General features: G+C 28.9%; 1 non-coding gene across 1 annotated transcript; it reads right to left on the bottom strand.

Moving 5' to 3' along the window:
- Nucleotides 1-2,380: 2,380 nt before the first annotated feature.
- On the bottom strand, nt 2,381-2,487 carry LOC139903380 (small nucleolar RNA R71). Its single transcript, XR_011778203.1, has one exon. It is a non-coding gene; the product is annotated as a small nucleolar RNA R71 (small nucleolar RNA).
- Nucleotides 2,488-21,843: the final 19,356 nt, after the last annotated feature.

Genomic DNA, 21,843 nt, shown 5'->3' with positions numbered 1-21,843 from the left:
TTTTTTGCTTCCCCCCGCTTCCCCTCGATTAGTTACTTTCCCATTGATCCTGCCCCATATATATATATATATATATATATATATATATATATATATATATGTATATATATATATATATATATATGTATATATATGTATATATATATATGTATATATATATTATAAATATAGTTGTTAAAAATATAGTACGTATCACTAGCTCCCTGTGGAACGAACCGGACTTACTAAAAACTACACTACTCTACGATTAGGTACACTGCCTATAAGTGTTGTAGCAAGGTTTAGGTATATTCCATAAATAAATAAATAAAACTTGTGTAATTTGTATCGTATTTTATAATAAAAATATAACTATTTCGTATACACCTCGCATAACATCAAGTATTTTTGGTGCCGCTGCCGGGGAAGGCTTGAAACGCTATATTTCTTATTTCGTAAAAATATTTTGTATTTATAATAAGTGTTAAAAATAATTTTAAAAAAAATAAAAAAAATATATATATATTTTTTTAAGATTTTGTCTTTAAAAAGTATTTTTATTTTAAGTTTTAAAATATAAGTTTATTTTTATTTTATAAAAAAAATAGCTATCTTTTATTGAAAAAAAGAGAGAAAAGAGTAATTAATAAATTATATTGGGCCGAACCTGATTTAAAAGCCCGAATCATTTCTGGTATCCTGGGCCATGCGATCGCATGACCCGGTGGCTATAACTTCATGCGGTCGCATGAGTGGACTGGACAGGCCAGAAACATTAAACTGCATTTATTACGCGTAGGGTTTAATTTTAATATTATTATTAATATCAATTAGGGTTTTAATTAATTATTATTATTATTTAACCTAGTTAAGTTTTTACATATTAATATATTTAAATCTAATTTAATATTAATTAGTAATATTAAGTTTTAATATCTTTATTAATTATATAGTTTAATATTTTTATATAATATTAATATAAAAATAATATTTTTATTAAAATTGTATTTTCATAACTTTAAGTTTTATTTCTATATTTCGTATCTTTTTAATTGTTTATTCGTATATTGTATATTTTATCGTTCGTAATTAGTTTTAAGTTTAGTACTTTGCCGTAGTTTATTTTTATATTTCTAGATTTCTAAGCTTTGCCGTAAAATCCCTTAAGTGATTTTTCTTTAGACTAAGATTTAGGTGCTTTAGAATTTTACGACGTCGCTTATCGCCTTAATATATTATAGATTTTAGTGCCTAATTAAGTTATTGCCGTTTTGGATATAGAATTCCTTTAAGCTTTAATACCTTTAGACACAACTTTTAATATTTAATTTTTAGACTTTTAAGTTTCGATGCTTTATTTTCTTATTTTTATCTTTCGACTGTTTGTTTTTCGACGATTATTTTTGACCTTTTATTTTTCGACTTTTTTTCGACGCACTCTTTTTCTTTCTTATTTCTCGACGCTCTAGTTTTTAGGACATAGATTTTTTTTCTTCAAAACTTCGACGAAAAATTATTTTAAGCGGTTAAATTGATAGACATCCTAAATTTTCTGGTTCGTAGTAATAGTTGGATTTGTTAGTGGCGAGTTGTGGGCTTCCGATTTAAAGGGTCCTGGCTACCTGCTGCATCTATTGGCTATTTGAAACGTGGGCAAAATTAGAAAAGTCTATTAATTTGATAGCTTTATATAATTTTTATCTTTTATAACTAATTGGATATTCAGTGAATGCACCGAGCAAAACGTTCACCACCTTTCATACGTTCACCACCTGTAACTCGATCAAGACATCTAGCCAACATTGTCGCCGTTGATTTTTCTTTAGAATCATCATCTAGTCGAACAAGTACTCCAATTCAAATTTCCAATAATCCATTTTTTGAACCCGACTTCACAAGTGAGAACCCAGGGGATATTCAAGGACAATTCCAAGATCCAGAACCACTAATCATTCCTCCTGAACCACAAACCGTTAAATCAGTATCTTCTAGTGATTCGGATTCAACAATTTCAAATATGAAAATAACAGAACCTCTAAGTATGGAAGATCGAATGAGAGCTACACGCACTGGCCAAGGACATGCCATTACGCGACCAGACATTAATGCGCCAGATTAAGAAATCAAAGGACAAATGCTACACATGGTAACTAATCAATGCCAATATAGTGGTACACCAAAAGAAGATCCAAACGAACATCTTCGAACTTTTAATAGGATTTGTACTCTATTCAAAATCAGAGAAGTTGAGGATGAACAGATATATCTCATGTTGTTTCCCTGGACTTTAAAGGGAGAAGCCAAAGATTGGTTAGAATCGTTACCTGAAGGAGCGATTGACACATGGGATGTCTTAGTTGAGAAATTTCTTAAAAGATTCTTTTCGGCATCTAAAGCCGTGAGACTTCAAGGAGAAATTGTTACGTTTGCGCAAAAGCCAAATGAAACATTATATGAGGTGTGGACAAGATTTGAAAAGTTGTTGAGAGGATGTCCTCAACATGGTTTAGACACTTATCAAATATTACAAATATTTTACCAAGGATGTGACATTACTACACGAAAAGACATTGACATAGCAGCTGGTGGTTCCATTATGAAGAAAACCGCAACTGAAGCTTATAAAATTATTGATAACACAGCCTCCCACTCACATGAGTGGCATCAGGAAAAAGATATTTTTCGTTCATCTAAAGCAGCTAGAGTCGATTCTAGCCATGACTTTGATTCCGTTTCCACAAAAATAGATGCTTTCGAGAGACGAATGGAAAATATGACTAAAGATATTCACACAATATGAATCAGTTGTGAGCAATGCGGTGGACCACACTTAACAAAAGATTGTCACATTGAGCAAACCATGGAACAACGAGAGAATGTTTCCTACATGAACCAAATGCCGGGAAATAATTATCAGAATAATTATCAACCGCCAAGGCCAAACTTCAATCGAAATCAAAACATTCTTTACAATCCAAATGGGCCTAACAATAACTCGTACAACCAACAAATTCCGAATAACCAACCAACTCAAAACAACACTTTCAATCAACAAAGACCTAGCTTGTATAAACCACCACAATAAACCGAAGAGAAAAAGCCAAATCTGGAAGAAATGATGGCAAAGCTAATGGAATCTCAAACACAATTTATAACATCTCAAACCCAAACAAATGAGAGGTTTGATCAGTCATTAAGAACTCAACAAGCTTTCATTTTGAATCTAGAAAAACACGTAGGTACTCTTGCTAGCATGATGAGTGAGAGGGAACAAGGAAAACTACCGAGTAATACTGAAGTAAATCTCGAAATGAGAATGTTAATATAGTTTCAACAAATTTTGAAAAACCAGCATCAGAAGATGGGAAGGTTTTTGATGTGAGTAACAATGAAGAAGTTACAACACCACCACCACCCGAGTATGTAAAGCCAGTGGTGGCACCATACAGACCACCCATCCCGTTTCTAAGAAAAGGAGTTGAGTATAAGCAAATGATAGGTAATAAAGTTTGTAATACCTTTGAAAAGAAGAAGAAGAAGAATAAGAAAGTGCAAGAAACAAAAACCGTAAAAGTAAACCCGGTGAAGACAGTTCCACCAAAAGTTCCACCCAGGTTGGGTGATCCGGGTGAATTTATTGTTTCTTGTCTACTTAGTGATTGTGTCATGTATGATGCACTAGCAGTATAGGTGCAAGTGTGAGTGTTATGCCTCTTTTATTATGTAAGAGATTAGGAGTATGTGAGCTAAGTCCAATGAAAATGAGTGTTCGACTCTTTGATCAAACTATTAAGCGTCCAGTTGGAATTGCTGACAACCTACCCATTCAAGTGGGTAATTTAACCTTTCTAGTCGAATTTATTGTCATTGACATAGAAGAGGACTCAAACGTTCCTCTAATTTTAGGTCGACCATTCTTAGCGTCCACCGGGGCGTTATTTGATGTAAGAGAGGGTAGAATGACACTTAGTAATGATGAAAAATCAATCACCTTTGTGAGTCGAAAGTCTAAATCTCCACCAACCAAAACCGTTGAACCAACAAAAATGATTGGAAAGAACCACATTGTTTTACCAACTCCAACGGTAGTGCTTAACAATAATAAAACGCCTAAGAGTGGGGAAGATGAAGTAACACCTAATGACAACTTGATAATAAAAAACCGTATAATCAATATTTTAATTCATTTTTAATTGTCCAATGTTTGTAGTCCACAGTTGATAGTCCACAGTTAGTAGTTCAATAATTCATATATAGTTTTATAATATTCGAATTAATTAATACGTATCGTGACCCGTGTACCGGTCTCAGACTCGATCACAACTCAAACTATATATATTTTGGAATCAACCTTAACCCTGTATAGCTAACTCCAACATTTGCATATAGAGTGCCTATGGTTGTTCCGAAATATATATATAGATGGGTCGATATGATATGTCAAAACCTTGTATACATGTCCCGATATTTAAAGTGCGTAAAATAAATAACCGAAATTAAATGACGATAAATAAAATTGCGAGAATGTAAATTACGAGAATGTAAATTGCGATAATTAAATTGCGATAAATAAAATGTAACCAGTTAGCTAGGAACAGTTAGCTAGGAACAGTTAGCGTGGATCCTTAACAAAATTTTTCTCATAATTAAATTGTTTGTTTCTACAATTTTTTTATTTTTATTTTTGTCCAATGTTTTCTTCATTATGCCACTTGTTGAATTCTGATAGGTCAAAATCTAAATATGAAATTGAATGAATATGATTATTCTGCGGTGAACAGATACGTATATCGGTGATTGCAGGTAGGATAGTAAATGACTGTTGAATCAGATTCGAAGAATGTACAATGTAACTTATTAATGTGAAATCTAAATATTCCTCGGGTATTACCTACCCGTTAAAATATTTTCACCATTAACAGTTTGTACAAAAGAATTTTTAATTACAATCTTTATGAAAATATACTTACATATATATTTTTTTCAGACGTAATCATGGATTTAATGAGTCAATAAGATATTAAACTCATTTGATTTATCGTTAGTACTAGATTACATAATCTCTAAAACTTTAGAAATTACATAATTGCCATGTCGAGCGAAGATAATCGATGTAGAATGATATGTAGATCGAAGATAAAATAGATAGAACGATACGTAGAACGATGATTATGCTCGAGGTACAGAATGAGATATGGAGGCACGTGGTACAGATGTGATTGTTGGTGGTGGTAATGGTACTGTTGATGATGCTGATACCGTTGATGCCGGTGATGCTGCTGGTGCTTAGGGTATTGAAGTTTGCGATGTAGATGTTACTAGCGGTATCAATTATGTTGCTGGTGCTGCTGATGGTGTTTGTAATCCTTGCACCATAATCTCCAAAGCCGTTACGTGAGCGCGAAGTTCGTTAACTTCTGCTAGTAAACCTGGATGATCGGCGGTTGGAGCGAGCGGGTGAATAAGATTCGTAATATGGGATAGTATATAATCGTGACGAGATACTCTAGAAATGAGAGAGAAAATGGTGTTTCGAATAGGTTCGCCGGTAAGTGCTTCAGGTTCATCGCCTAGAGGGCAATTTGGTGGATGGAAGGAATCACCTTCTTCTTGTCTCCAATGATTAAGTAGGCTACGAACCCATCAGATGAATTGGGGATGGATGATTGGTTGATCCATTCCGGTCACACTGCTTTCGGAACTCGAGTGAAACTCCATATCGGAATCCGAGGGACTTGAACTAGTGGCGAGTTCCATTTCGTTCGATTGAATAAAGGATTTTTCAATATGAAATGATTTCTGACTATCGGATGGTATTATAATTACATAGAATATCTATATATATAGAGTAAAAGATTTCGTAGATTACGGAGGAATTTACGGCATATGTCAGGCAAGTCTACGGTAACAGATACGCGAAGATATAAATTATCAGATACGCTAAGATATGAATTTTGTCTATACACTATCAATGCACTAAATGCAGTAAGACGTGTCTAGACTAAGAATGATAAGCAGGTAATTTTCGACACGAAATGATAAGCAAAACATTTGACATGCAGACACGGTCGAAGTCCAGACTCACTAATGCATCTAAACAACTATCAGATAGACACTCTAATGCAAGACCTGGTTCGCTAAGACCACCGTTCTGATACTAACTGAAGCGACCCGTCCTAATCCATCTGGACGAAGTCCATATCGATTACAAATGATTCACAATAGTTGATTACATCGCGAGGTACTTGACCTCTATATCATACATTTTACAAACATTGCATTCGTTTTTAAAAGACAAACTTGCTTTACATCAAAAGTTGACATGTACGCCTACCATTTCATAATATCCAAACTATAAATGACCTAATCTATCATTTACTTAATAATAATCTCTAATGAACTTCAGTGACTCGAATGCAACGTCTTTTGAAATATGTCATGAATAACTTCAAGTAATATCTTTAATATGAGCTAATGCACAGCGGAAGATTTCTTTCAAGTCCTGAGAATAACATGCTTTAAAACGTCAACATAAAGTTGGTGAGATATAGGTTTAATGCTAGCAGCGTTATAACTATAGACCACAAGATTTCATATTCATAAACATTTTAATAAAAATATTCTAAGTTGTTGAGCACTTGGTAACCATACTTAACATTTAATCAACGTCGCATATTCCCTTTATTATGAAATCTCCCTACACCGTACCAAGTGTAGTCACCGAAACGAAGTACTGTGCAACCGTTGAATACTGGTCGTCCAGTCCGGTTGGGGTTGTCGGGCCCGATAGATCTATCAACAGGATTCGCGTTTACAATAACCATGTAAATAGTAGTTACCAAGCTACAGAGAAATATGCCAGTGGTACAACTCAACGTAGAATATATTTTTAAGTACTTGTGTCTATTTTGTAAACATTTATAAAAGCAGCGCACGTATTCTCAGCCCAAAAATATATATTGCTAAAGCAATTAAAAAGGGAGCAAATGAAACTCACGGGTGTAAATATCAAAAGCAACAGAAAATTTTTAAAAGTTGATGTGTATGTGTAACGAATTTCATAGATAGAACAAAAATCAACAATAATTTGACAATGATATGAAACAGTGTCTTGGATCCTACTGCGTATTTATCTACATTTTTATATGTGTATTATCGTCTTTATAATGTATTTATATATATATATATATATTTATACATATCTATATGTACACATGTAATCTCTATATACCCGTATTTTATATTTGTATATATATTTATCTGAATATTTGTATATCCAAATTATATTTGTGTTTTACATATTAAAGAAACATAATATTATTAATAATACAAATATTAATAGTTAACATTAATATTAATTTTTAATAACAAAACTAATAATATTAATAATTAATAATAAAGATAATATTAATCTCTTACTAATACTAGTAAGAATAATGATAACAATTTTAAATAAATAGAGAATTTTTGTAGTCAAATTAATAATAATACTTTTAATAATCCTAATAATAATTAAATTTATAATTTTACTAATAACAATGATTCCAATAATGTTAATCATAATAAAAGTAATAATAACAATATTAATAACTATACTTGTATTTACAATTATATATATTCTTATATATTTATTTTCAAACAATTGTTCGTGAATCGTCGAGCACAGTTAAAGGGTAATTAATCAGATGAATATAATTCCAAAGCTTTTTATGACTCAATATTGCAAAATTTGCTTATCGTGTCAGAATCATATAAAGGTTAAAGTTTAAATTTGGTCGGAAATTTCCGGGTCATTACAGTACTGAAGCAACCCGTCCTAATCCATCTGGATGAAGTCCATATCGATTACAAACGATTCACAATAGTTGATTACATTGCGAGGTACTTGACCTCTATATGATACATTTTACAAACATTGCATTCGTTTTTAAAAGACAAACTTGCTTTACATCAAAAGTTGACATGTACGCCTACCATTTCATAATATCCAAACTATAAATGACCTAATCTATCATTTACTTAATAATAATCTCTAATGAACTTCAGTGACTCGAATGCAACGTCTTTTGAAATATGTCATGAATAACTTCAAGTAATATCTTTAATATGAGCTAATGCACAGCGGAAGATTTCTTTCAAGTCCTGAGAATAACATGCTTTAAAACGTCAACATAAAGTTGGTGAGATATAGGTTTAATGCTAGCAGCGTTATAACTATAGACCACAAGATTTCATATTCATAAACATTTTAATAAAAATATTCTAAGTTGTTGAGCACTTGGTAACCATACTTAACATTTAATCAACGTCGCATATTCCCTTTATTATGAAATCTCCCTACACCGTACCAAGTGTAGTCACCGAAACGAAGTACTGTGCAACCGTTGAATACTGGTCGTCCAGTCCGGTTGGGGTTGTCAGGCCCGATAGATCTATCAACAGGATTCGCGTTTACAATACCCATGTAAATAGTAGTTACCAAGCTACAGGGAAATATGCAGTGGTACAACTCAACGTAGAATATATTTTTAAGTACTTGTGTCTATTTTGTAAACATTTATAAAAGCAGCGCATGTATTCTCAGCCCAAAAATATATATTGCAAAAGTAATTAAAAAGGGAGCAAATGAAACTCACGGGTGTAAATATCAAAAGCAACAGAAAAATTTTAAAAGTTGATGTGTATGTGTAACGAATTTCATAGATAGAACAAAAATCAACAATAATTTGACAATGATATGAAACAGTGTCTTGGATCCTACTGCGTATTTATCTACATTTTTATATGTGTATTATCGTCTTTATAATGTATTTATATATATATATATATATATATATATATATATATATATATATATATATATATATATATATATATATACATATCTATATGTACACATGTAATCTCTATATACCCGTATTTTATATTTGTATATATATTTATCTGAATATTTGTATATCCAAATTATATTTGTGTTTTACATATTAAAGAAACATAATATTATTAATAATACAAATATTAATATTTAACATTAATATTAATTTTTAATAACAAAACTAATAATATTAATAATTAATAATAAAGATAATATTAATCTCTTAATAATACTAGTAAGAATAATGATAACAATTTTAAATAAATAGAGAATTTTTGTAGTCAAATTAATAATAATACTTTTAATAATCCTAATAATAATTAAATTTATAATTTTACTAATAACAATGATTCCAATAATGTTAATCATAATAAAAGTAATAATAACAATATTAATAACTATACTTGTATTTACAATTATATATATTCTTATATATTTATTTTCAAACAATTGTTCGTGAATCGTCGAGCACAGTTAAAGGGTAATTAATCAGATGAATATAATTCCAAAGCTTTTTATGACTCAATATTGCAAACTTTGCTTATCGTGTCGGAATCATATAAAGGTTAAAGTTTAAATTTGGTCGGAAATTTCCGGGTCATTACATGATCTTTACTATTGCTCCTACAAAGGATAGTAATTGCATCAGACATGTTATAGACCATAATCAAAAGTATGTCACGGGACATTGCCTTAACAGTTGCTTGTTCAACGCTTTCCTTTACAACCGGACGGTAGTTTACCGAAAGGTAATATACGGAGCAAGTATACTGGACGTGTTGCTTTCCTAATACAAGGTTAGCAAGTGGGTGACACAAAACTGCAAGTTTTGAGCTAAAATTTTAAAATCTGAAACCCACAAAACCCACAAAAACATTTTGCAAACACCGGTGAAGGATTATTCCGGAAAACTTATCTAGGGTAAAAGCTAGAATGAATTTTCAAAAGATCAAATATTTTCATAAAGATCCAATTTCCTTAAAGGATCTAAATTTTCATAGTCATGTGGGACTGTAAACCACATCGTTACTATCATTGTTCATACCGCCGTATCAAAATCACTGATGTATAAAGTGTGAGAATAAAAAAAGTGATTCGAGTGAAGTGTGATTTTATTTTAAGTTCTGTATTACTTGAGGACAAGCAACGTTCAAGTGTGGGGATATTTGATAGTGCTCCAAATGAACAAATATTTAGGCACGATATCCTTCCACTATGTAAAGCTTTTAGTTGCACTTGTTCTATTTTTATTTAATATTCGTTTAAATAAATAAGTGAAAAGACAAAAGAAGAAAATGACAATTTGAAGACGCAAATGACCAAAAAGCTAAAAAGTACAAAGTACAATCCAAGTGGTTCGAATTATTGATGAGAAACGTCTAAAATTTACAAGATTACGAGCCGCGGAACGCAAAGTACAAGATATCTCCACGTACAAAAAGACGTTCGAAAATCCGGAACCGGGACCTGAGCCAACTATCAACGCGCGACACAACGGACCTAAAATTACAAGTCAACTATATACAAGAATATAATATAATATATATCATTTTATATAAATTATATATATTATATATATAAAACGTCGGCAAAACTAGAAAACAAAATGATTGAGCTGGATCCAGCTGGCCATGCGATCGCATGGCCTGGCTGCCTTATTCCCATGCGATCGCATGGCAGGGAATTGGTGGCCAAGTCTATAAATTCAGCATTTTTCGGACGAGTTTTACACATCTTTTTTCTTTTCCTTCTCTGTAACGAAAACATATATATATATATATATATATATATATATATATATATATATATATATATATATATATATATATATATATATATATATATATATATATATATATATATATATATATATATATATATTTATAATATTAAGTTTAAATTAAGTTTAATAATAATTGGGTTAATGTAAGAAATGTTTTAAGGTTTTGTAAGTTGAAATTCTGTCCGTGCAACGCTACGCAATTAATCACCACTGTAAGCTATGTTCTTCCTTTTTAATTTAATGTCTTGTAACTAAGTTATTATTATGCTTATTTGAGCCAAAATAATCGTGATGTTAGACTAAATATTAAGACGGGGTTATTAGATTTTGTACCATAATTAAGGTTTGGACAAAAGACCGACACTTGTGAACATTGGACTATTGACTATTAATAGGTAGGGGGTATTGTCTAATTGAACGACAACTCATTGGAACCTGTCGAACCTATCTTCAAATTAGCTAAACTAATAATTATTAAATTGATTACGAATGTCCTATTTAGTGACGTTTATACGACATCGTTTACAATCATTTAATTAATTATTCGGGTTGGGTAATTGATTATTCATTCTGATCAAGTGGGTAAATTAATATTCATGGACTAATTATAACAGGTGTGGGATACATACAAGGATAATTGGTGTAATTGTTAACAAAGTAATAAAACCTTGGATTACACGCAGTCGATAACCTGGTGTAATCATTAAACAAAGTATTAAAACCTTGTTACAGTTCGAATCCCTAATTAGTTAGAATATTTGACTTCGGGAATAAGGTTAATTTGATGAGCATTTTATAATTATGACCGATGGACTATTATGGACAAAAACCAAATAGGTATCAAATAATCCAGGACAAAGGACAATTAACCCATGGTAATAAATTAAAATCAAAAAGTCAAACATCATGATTACGGAAGTTAAAATAAGCATAATACTTTTATTTCATATTTCATCGTACCTTTATTTACTGTCATTTTAATTACTGCAATTTACTTTATCACAATTTAAATTCTGTCATTTATATTATCGTCATTTATTTTTACGCTTTATTTAAAATCGACAAACTGGTCATTAAACGGTAAAACCCCCTTTTATATAATATTATTACTGCTTATATATATATATATATATATATATATATATATATATATATATATATATATATATTATATAAATATTGTTATTAAAAATATAGTACGTATCACTAGCTCCCTGTGGAACGAACCGGACTTACTAAAAACTACACTACTCTACGATTAGGTACACTACCTATAAGTGTTGTAGTAAGGTTTAGGTATATTCCATAAATAAATAAATAAAACTTGTGTAATTTGTATCGTATTTTGCAATAAAAATATAACTATTTTGTATACACCTCGCATAACATTAGGAACCTATTGGAAACATCAATTTAACATGAATCTTCAAAACAGGTTCAAATTTTACTAAGAATAAAAAGTTTGACTTTATATTTTGAAAGTTTGACTTCGAAATTTGAATGCAAAAGACGGAATTAGGACATGAAATCTTACAGAAAGTTTAAATGGACTATTCCTAACAGGACTACATTCATAGATTTTGAAATTGATTTGGAATTTGAAGTATGGTAATTTGGGTTTAAGAACAGGGGAAACGGTTTCGTTTCCTTTTTATTTTTCTGTTTTTCTTCGTGAATCAGAGTAGTAAACATATATAATGTACTTGTAAACGATTGCTACAGCAGTAAAATTCGTTCGTTATTGTTTTCTAGTTCAGATTGGCCGACAGGAAAATCGTGAGCAGGAGGTTAAAATAAATAAAAACAAATATTACTGATAAAGATGATTGTGATATCTAACAGATTCATATAATTGATAATAGTTATGGATTAGTTCCAACAAATCAGATATTGAGAGTACAAATCACTTACAGTTTGAAAGGGATGTAACACTGAATTTGATTCTAATATCATACGTTTAATTTTATTAATATTAATAATTAATAATTATATTAATAATAATAATAATAATAATAATAATAATAATAATAATTGAAATAATAATAATATTAATAATCAAAATAATACTAATAACAAGAATGATAGCAATATTAATGATATTAAATAATAAAATTGATAATTTTGAAAACTATAATAATAACCAATAATTTATTTAAATCATAGTTTTAATAAGGTTATTAAAAATTTTATTTTTATAAGATTAATGATAAATAGTGATTTTTAATGATCATAATAATATTGTTAAAGTTAATATTAATAATAATGATAATATGTTAATATTATTAGTAACAATAATGATAAATATATTAATACTAATAATAACATATTACATGTATCAAATCCGATATTAATGTTAATATTAATAATGAAAGTAATAATAATATTCTTATAGCCACTATATTGTAACTTGTATTTAATATCATGCATTATGTAATAACTATATATATTATATATATTGAATATTTAATATTTATACATTATATATATTACAATATACACATAATAATAATTATGTATAGGAACCATGTATATATATATTACATATATCAACCTACCATTGTTAATATATATTTATCGTTATTAAGTTCATTGAGAAAATAAAACTAGTATTTCTAAATACTGTGTTCAAAGTTTTTACTATAAATTTGAAATATTATGTATATATTAAATACTTAACAAGTTTATATTTTTAAATCATAAACTATTTACATTTATAATTTCAACAACTAAATTGCATAATATTTTATTAATATATTTTAGATTATAATATATATACAGATATATATATATATATATATATATATATATATATATATATATATATATATATATAATTACATATCTATTTACAATCGGTTGCTCGTGAATCGTCGGAATAGTCAAAGGGTAATTGAATTCGTGAAAACAGTTCGAACATTTTGAGACTCAACGTTACAGACTTTGCTTATCGTGTCAAAATTATATAAAGATCAAGTTTAAATTTGGTCGGAAATTTTCGGGTCATCACAGTACCTACCCGTTAAAGAAATTTCGTCCCGAAATTTGATTGGGATGGTCATGGCTGACAATAAGTATGTTTTTAAGACGCATATGAGCTAGAATTTAGAGTTTTATCATCATTGAATAATATGGATAAAACAACTCGATTATGTGAAGAGTACGAATGAAGTTATCGCAAAAGAGTGGAATGAGAAAATAAAGTTTCATCATATCTTTTGACGTAGATAGGGTTGATTCCGGAGTTTAAGGGATTTAGAGAAAATCTTCGTAATAAGATTTGATTCTTTGGTAATTAATGAAATTTAGGATCTTCCTTAGTTAAATGCGATAATCTGTTTTGATTGTTCTGTCGAATATTTCACTATAAATTCACCCTCTTCGTTTTCTTATTTCTACAGCTCACTTCTTCTATTCTTTCTCCCTCAATTCATACTTTTGTTTTCTCTTCTCTATTTTAAGTAGCAAATAATGATCCAGAGTTCGTAGATATGAATTTTGGAATGAATATAGTTAATATTCTATAAAAGAAATTGAAGTAGCACGATATTGATTTGTCAAATTACTAGAAGTCACGGAAAAGATAGAACTATCAAGAAAATATGTTCTTGATATGTTTAGAGATTATGTAGAATGTAAGAGTCACGTAACATGGCACATGATGATGTTATAGTCTGTGAATCATCATGTTTCATTAGAAACTCAGCATGACTTACTGTAATATAATCACATTGATCAAGTGTCATTATATTATACTAACTCATGCATCAATTTCCAACACTACTTCAAAATCATTCATAATTTTAATTCGAATTTTTCAGAATTTAGAAACTAAAATAGTTTCCTTTTATGATATATCACAGACAGCGCAGAGAGATAATTAATATCGGACGAGAATATTTATGAAGATATCTTCAGAAATATTGAGGATATTTATAATGAAAGATACGATGATATCTTAGAATTTCTAATATCGATGGATGATGATGAAGATTTGTTTGTAAAAGTGTAGAGTCAGGAGCATGGTATTCGTTAATGACTTCAGCAGATACTGGATCATTTGGATTCTTTGAAGCAGGTTTAGACTTTGTGATTTGTCCATAGCCTCTTTCATGGTTTGCTCAATTCGTTTTTCAGAATCAAAACTTTTGAGCTTTTTCAACACTCCATTCTTTATCATCAAACTTTTGACTGTTAAGGCAGTCTTCAGTTTTCGCCGCTTCATCAGCTTTTTCAGAATTCGGAGATCTGATTCGTAAGCTAGAGTGCTTTTTAGGAATTTAGGGATTCTAAATTGAAATTCATCAGTCCAGAAGATATACGTTATATATAGATGTATAACTATTGACGTAGGAATGCTGCGAAATTCGAGAATTAATGATTAATGCTTCTCAGTATTTGGTATGGCAACTATCGTTACAAGATGCAGATGAGTGTATGATAGGGTTTTAATGAACAAATATATTGGTTTTTCGGAGAGTCTTAGATCAATGAGTAAGGAAGTTATTGGTAAGGTTACTGCTAATGTGGTGGTATATAAACGGTTCTCCGGTAACGATGACGAAAGGCAAACTTATATATTAAGGTTATAATAAGATTGTTTCGAACAAAAAGTTGAAGTTGACTTGCTGGAGCTGTGACAAAACTGGCTATCTCGAACAGGAGTTGCAAAGTTATTTTCGGTAATAATAACGCTAAAGGAATTAGCACAGATACGTGTCAAACGTTTACTCAGGTTCCGAGAGTTTTTCAGGTGCATAACTATATGCATAAATCTTTCCTTCCATAGATGAAGTGCGGTTGGTTCATCCTTTCGATTGGGGTGTTTTCAAGAATCATGAAAGGTTTGAACGCAGATTGTAATCGTCAAGATACAAATGAGGTTTAAGATGAAATCAAGTGGCAAACTTGAAGAATTGTTTAGTTTCATATGTTATAATCAATATTTTAATTCATTTTAATTGTCCAATGTTGGCAGTCCACAGTTAGCAGTCCATAATTAGTAATCCAATAATTCATATATAGTTTAATATATAATATTCGAATTAATTAATACATATTCGTGACCCATTGTATACATGTCTCAGACTCGATCACAACTCAAAGTATATTTATTATTGTAGAATCAACCTCAACCCTGTATAGCTAACTCGATCATTACTGCATATAGAGTGTCTATGGTTATTCCAAATAATATATATAGATGCGTCGATATGATATGTCAAAACCTTGTATACGTGTCCCGATATTTAAAGTGGGTAAAATAAATAATAGAAATTAAATGACGATAAATAAAATTGCGAGAATTTAAATTGCGATAAATAAAATGTAATCAGTTAGCTAGGAACAGTTAGCTAGGAATAGTTAGTGTGGATTCTTAACAAATTTTTTTCTCATAGTTAATTTGTTTGTTTCTAACAAATTTTATTTTGTCCAATGTTTTCTTCATTATGCCACTTGTTGGATCCTGATAGGTCGAAATCCAAATATGAAATTGAATGAAAATGGTTATTCTGTGGTGAACGGATTCGTATATCTGTGGATGTAAGTAGAATAGTAAATGATTGTTAAATCAGATTGGAATAATGTACTGTGTAACTTATTTATGTGAAATCTAAATATTCCTCAGGTATTACCTACCCGTTAAAATATTTTCACCATTAACAGTTTGTACAAAAGAATTTTTAATTACAATCTTTATGAAAACATATATACATATATATTTTCTTCAGATATAAATCGTGGATTTAATGAGTTAATATGATATTAAACTCATTTGATTTACCGTTAGAACAAGAATATATAATCTCTAAAATATTAGAGATTACATAATCATCATGAAGAACGAAGATAACTGATGTAGAACAAGATGTAGAACGAAGATTATGTTCGAGGTATAGATTGCGATGTTGAAGCATGTGATGTTGAAACTTGGGTTGTTAGTGGTACTGTTGGTGCCGGTGGTGTTGTTGAAGCTGGTACATTTTGCACCACGTTTTTCAAATTGATTACTCGAGCGCGAATCTCGTTGACTTCTTTCATTATTCCGGGATGATTGTCGGTCGGGACGAGTGGATGAATAAGGTTTAGAATTGTGGATAGAATATAATCGTGTCGAGCTACTCTAGAAATGAGGCTGAAAATGGTGTTTCGGATAGGTTCGCTGGTAAGTGCTTCAGGTTCTTCACCAAGAGGTGTATTCGGTTGGTGGAAGGGATTGCCTTCTTCGCGTCTCCATTGATTAAGTCAGCTACGAACCCATCCCCAATTCATCCAGAATAGATGATGGCTAATTGGTTGATCCATTCCGATCACACTGCTTTCGGAGCTTGAGTGGGATTCCATTTCAGAATCCGAGGGACTTGAACTAATGACGAATTCCATTTCGTACGATCAGATGAAGTATTTTCGATAAGAAATAGATTATAGGATGTAGATTAGTACCCTGCAATACATAATTTACATATGCATATATAATACTAAATCCCATAAGTTACGGAGGAATCTACGAAAGCTGTCAGGCAAAGGTAACAATAACAGATATGCTAAGATATGAATTTATCTATACACTGTCTATGCAATAGAGGAAGTAAGACGTGTCTAGACTTTAAGGATGATAAGAAAATATTTTCGACACTAAATGATAAGCAAAACTTTTGACATGCAGACACGGTCGAAGTCCAGACCCACTAATGCATCTAAACAACTATCAGTTAGACACACTAATGCAAGACCTGGTTCGCTAAGACCACCGCTCTGATACCAACTGAAATACCCCATTCATATCGATTATAAACGATTCACAATAGTTGATTACATCGCGAGGTTCTGACCTCTATATGATACATTTTACAAACATTGCATTTGTTTTTAAAAGACAAACTTTCATTTCAATGAAAGTTGGTAGGCATGCATACCATTTCATAATATATCAAACTATCAATGACTTAATAATAATCTTGTTGAACTCAATGAGTCGAATGCAACGTCTTTTGAAATATGTCATGACTGACTCCAAGTAATATCTCTAAAATGAGCAATTGCACAGCGGAAGATTTCTTTCATACCTGAGAATAAACATGCTTTAAAGTGTCAACCAAAAGGTTGGTGAGTTCATTAGTTTATCATAATCAATCATTTCCATAATTTTAATAGACCACAAGATTTCCTTTATTCAATAATCATACACTCGCAAGTGTTTAAAAATCATTCATATGGATTGAACACCTGGTAACCGACATTAACAAGATGCATATAGAATATATCCATCATTCCAGGACACCCATCGGACATGATAAACTCGAAGTACTAAAACATTCCAAATTCCAGAATGGGGTTTGTTAGACCCATAGATCTATCTTTAAGATTCGCGTCAATTAGGGGTGCACTAATTCTCAAAATTAGTGATGTTCCCTAATTCTTAGATTACCAGGCTAAAAGGGGTATATTCGGCTTCGATCCATTCAACCATATAATGTAGTTTAGATTACTTGTGTCTATTTCGTCAAACATTTATAAAAGCGCACGTATTCTCAGTCCCAAAAATATATATTGCAAAAGCATTTAAAAAGGGAGTAATGAAACTCACAATACTGTATTTTATAGTAAAAATACATATAACGACATTGAACAATGCAAGGTTGGCCTCGGATTCACGAACCTATATCATTTGTATTTCTATTAAAACATATAATAGAAGTATCATAATTTCATTTATTAATATATATATTATTTCTATATATTTTGTAGTTATATAAGGTTTATACCAGATTCCTTTTTTTTTTTAAAAAACATATATTTTATTTTATATCTTAAATTATATGATATATGTATATATGTATATATATATATATATATATATATATATATATATATTTATTTATTTTGTATATGTATTTAAAGTGATTAATATAGTTATATTAATATCTATATATTTAGTATTATATTAAAAATACTTAATTTGTTTTATGTAAGTTTTTATATAAGTAATGTTAATATGATTTATATATAGTTATATGAAATATTAATATAATTGTATTATATATAATAAGTATGTTTTATGTACAATATATTTATTTGTTCCAAAAATGATAGTTTTGATATTAATGATTTACTAATAATAATAATAACTTTATTAAAAATAATAATATTAATAATAATAATAATTCTAATAATAATAGATAATAATAATAATGCTAATTTTTAATGAAAAAGATAATTTTAATAATAAAGTAGATTTTGATAATTTTTAACATTAATGATAAAAATAATACTTTTAATGAAAATAATAAGAATCACACCATCTAATTAATATCATTATCTCATTATCATCATCTCATCATTCGCATTTCATATCATCTTCATAATCGTTACTTTTATCCTGATCAATTCTACTTATCTTTTATTTACATTCATATTCATATTATAAGTTCATTATATTACAAGTTAATATTACTTATCATACAAATCTCATATTTATTTCTATATCATAATATTATCATTAACATTTACAATAATAATAATAATAATAATATAACATTAATAATGATAATAATAATAATAAATATAGAAGTAGTAAAAAAAAAGTTTGCTACCTTTAGAGTAAGCCTTCTAAAAAAAATGCCATCGCCCAGGCTCAAACCCTCGACCTCCCGCTCATACCAAACACTCCTAAACCATCCGGCTATTTCTATTTTTCTGATTTATTATACCTTTAAATTTTTATAACTCATTCTTTCTGTTTTCCATGATCATTTTCTTCCCAACAGACTAGTCGACCAAAAATTCCAAACTTACCAACAGAGGTTTAAATCGTTTGCTTTAAGGTGTGAAAATGATTCATAAACCTTTTATGATTGAGTTAAACCATTATTAAACGCAAAAAAAAAAAAAAAAAAAAAAAGAAAATAGCAGCGACTCGTTCACGAGAAAAAAAAAATAAACTCAATTATCAAACTTGATTTTAAGATTGTTTTTAGATAAAGGCTTCAACACGAATTAAGTTTCAAATTACTTATAGAACCTATTGGAAACATCAATTTAACATGAATCATCAAAACGGGTTCAAATTTTACTAAGAACAAAAAGTTCGACTTTATATATTGAAAGTTTGACTTCGAAATTTGAATGCAAAAGACGGAATTAGGACATGAAATCTTACAGAAAGTTTAAATGGACTATTCCTAACAGGACTACATTCATAGATTTTGAAATTGATTTGGAATTTGAAGTATGGTAATTTGGGTTTAAGAACAGGGGAAATGGTTTCGTTTCCTTTTTATTTTTCTATTTTTCTTCGTGAATCAGAGTAGTAAATATATATAATGTACTTGTAAACGATTGCTACAGTAGTAAAATTCGTTCGTTATTGTTTTCTAGTTCAGATTGGTCGACAGGAAAATCGTGAGCAGGAGGTCAAAATAAATAAAAGCAAATATTACTGATAAAGATGATTGTGATATCTAACAGATTCATATAATTGATAATAGTTATGGATTAGTTCCAACAAATCAGATATTGAGAGTACAAATCACTTACAGTTTGAAAGGGATGTAACACTGAATTTGATTCTAATATCATACGTTTAATTTTATTAATATTAATAATTAATAATTATATTAATAATAATAATAATAATAATAATAATAATAATAATAATAATAATAATAATTGAAATAATAATAATATTAATAATCAAAATAATACTAATAACAAGAATGATAGCAATATTAATGATATTAAATAATAAAATTGATAATTTTGAAAACTATAATAATAACCAATAATTTATTTAAATCATAGTTTTAATAAGGTTATTAAAAATTTTATTTTTATAAGATTAATGATAAATGTTGATTTTTAATGATCATAATAATATTGTTAAAGATAATATTAATAATAATAATAATATGTTAATATTATTAGTAACAATAATGATAAAAATATTAATACTAATAATAACATATTACATGTATCAAATCCGATATTAATGTTAATATTAATAATGAAAGTAATAATAATATTCTTATAGCCACTATATTGTAACTTGTATTTAATATCATGCATTATGTAATAACTATATATATTATATATATTGAATATTTAATATTTAATATTTATACATTATATATATTACAATATACACATAATAATAATTATGTATAGGAACCATGTATATATATTACATATATCAACCTACCATTGTTAATATATATTTATCGTTATTAAGTTCGTTGAGAAAATAAAACTAGTATTTCTAAATACTGTGTTCAAAGTTTTTAATATAAATTTGAAATATTATGTATATATTTAATACTTAACAAGTTTTTATTTTTAAATCATAAACTATTTACATTTATAATTTCAACAACTAAATCACATAATATTTTATTAATATATTTCAGATTATAATATATATATATATATATATATATATATATATATATATATATATATATATATATATATATATATATATATATATATATATATATATATATATATATATATATATATATATATATATATATATATATATATATATATATATATATATATATAATTACAATCGGTTGCTCGTGAATCGTCGGAATAGTCAAAGGGTAATTGAATTCGTGAAAACAGTTCGAACATTTTGAGACTCAACGTTACAGACTTTGCTTATCGTGTCGAAATTATATAAAGATCAAGTTTAAATTTGGTCGGAAATTTCCAGGTCGTCACAAAAGTAGTTTTATTAGACCAATTTATTCACAGAACTTTTTGAAATACAATAGAACTTATGTTTAGTCCTAACCCACATCAACCCATATATAAAAGAGAAACCATTTTATGGTCCTTTTATGAACCATATATACATATAAGAATAACCTGATCAACTTATTTTACAAAATTCACCCACCTTGTTCTTTGTTCATGAACAGTCATTTTAACATGAATACTTACTTTTGAAGGAAACATGATCAATATATGAAACAATGCAATTTGCCTAAAAAGGGTAAATAACTCTTTAATGGTAACACACCTACAGAATTAAAGAAATAAATCAATAAAATTGAATTATATAAACACGCCAGTAAATATATAAAGGCGGTCTGATATAATGGCTACATGAATCAAAAGCCCTAAATTTTGCAATTAAAAACCTTAACTATAACGTATGCAATAATAATATAAACATAAAAGAAGCATAATCTGAAATAGTTACCAT

The sequence above is a fragment of the Rutidosis leptorrhynchoides genome, chromosome 3, assembly GCF_046630445.1.
Source record: "Rutidosis leptorrhynchoides isolate AG116_Rl617_1_P2 chromosome 3, CSIRO_AGI_Rlap_v1, whole genome shotgun sequence".
NCBI classification, from domain to species: domain Eukaryota; kingdom Viridiplantae; phylum Streptophyta; class Magnoliopsida; order Asterales; family Asteraceae; genus Rutidosis; species Rutidosis leptorrhynchoides.
Note: the sequence above shows the minus strand (reverse complement) of the source record. Positions and strands in the feature narration are given on the sequence as shown.